At 35.0% G+C, this 1,453-nt stretch overlaps 1 non-coding gene across 1 annotated transcript; it reads right to left on the bottom strand.

Moving 5' to 3' along the window:
• Positions 1-1,006: 1,006 nt before the first annotated feature.
• LOC122127509 lies at positions 1,007-1,113 on the bottom strand. The gene has a single exon (XR_006151184.1). It is a non-coding gene; the product is annotated as a U6 spliceosomal RNA (small nuclear RNA).
• Between the last annotated feature and the right edge of the window lie 340 nt (positions 1,114-1,453).

Below are 1,453 nucleotides of genomic sequence, written 5' to 3'. Positions count from 1 at the left end.
AAAAGAAATAAACTCTTTCATCTCAGAACATTTTCATATTTTTTATTTTAAAAATACTGTACAGAGAGGTCACATTTACATGAGCAAGTAATGAGTACATTTCCTAACAAGCATTGTTACCTCCTCCTTTATTTTCCCTCTACCGTCCCTTCCCACCAACCTCTACAAGTACACTCCCCTCCCACGTTCCCCTGCCTAAATTGTAAAGTTCAGTTTTCAACATAGTGTCTTGTGCATCTCATTGTTACAATGGGTCAACCTGAATCCATATTTAAGCATTTTATTTTTTTCCTTCCCCTCCCCAAATTACAGGAGCTTATATACAAGAGGTGGGCACACCAAATTCAAATACAGTGAAAACAGGGGTTATAGCATGGGGGAGGAACATATAAAGAAACAAAAAAATCACATAGCCTGTTATAAGTACATTAGAACAATAGCAATAAAGAAAAAAAACACTTGTGTTCCTATTTGGGGATTGATTTCCCTTAACAACATCTTATCTGGTCATATGTGTATAGATTTTGACCTTTTCTGCTTATCCCAGACATATATTAGCTATTAAAAATTAGGGAAACTCTGGGACCTATGTTTCTTTGGACTTGGCTTACTTCACTTAACAATTTCTTTTTCCAAGTCTTTCCGTTTTCTACCAAATTGGGCGATGCCATTCTTTCTTATGGAGGCATAGAATTTCATTGGTATAAATAGTACATTTTCTTGATCTATTTATCTGATGAGGGGCATCGGGGTTGGTCTTATATCTTAGCTATCTTAAACAATACTGCAATAAATATAATTGTGCTGGTAGTTTTAGTACCGTCTTGTTTGTGATCTTTTGGGTAAATGCCCAAAAGTGGGATTGCTGTGTCATACGGGAGTTCTATGTGGAGTCTTTTGAGGAACCTCCATACTACTTTCCAAAGTGGTTGAACAAGTTTACACTCCCACCAAGAGTGCAGTACAGTTCCCTTGTGGTCACATACCCTCCAGCATCTGTTGTTGTAAAAGTATGGAATGGTACAGGAATTTGCCTGTCATACTTACGCAGGGGCCATTCAAATCTTCTCTGTATCGTTCCAATGTTAGAGTACGTGATGCTGAATAGAGCATAGAACATGTTTTATACATAAAGTGTAATTGATTTTCTTAAACTAGACAATTCAACAAAAAGTAAGTTTAAAACAATTTTTCATGAAATTTTAGAGTCATGTACTTCTTACATAAGCACACATTTAAGAATAAAGTCAAGAATGACATGTCAAAAACAAAATAATTCCAGATATTTATTGTTCAAGAGATGTGTAGGTGGAGGAATTCAATTATTCTATACAAGGCACCTGTGATAATGAACACTGCAGCAAGTGTTAAGTTTTGTTAAAAGTTTTAATGGTTTAAATATTTTTAATTTTGGGAATTTGCTTATATATGCTAAAACTAGGACTGTTTGGCA

Source organism: Dipodomys spectabilis, unplaced genomic scaffold (assembly GCF_019054845.1).
Source record: "Dipodomys spectabilis isolate Male_0828 unplaced genomic scaffold, ASM1905484v1 ptg000301l, whole genome shotgun sequence".
Lineage (NCBI taxonomy): Eukaryota > Metazoa > Chordata > Mammalia > Rodentia > Heteromyidae > Dipodomys > Dipodomys spectabilis.
Note: the sequence above shows the minus strand (reverse complement) of the source record. Positions and strands in the feature narration are given on the sequence as shown.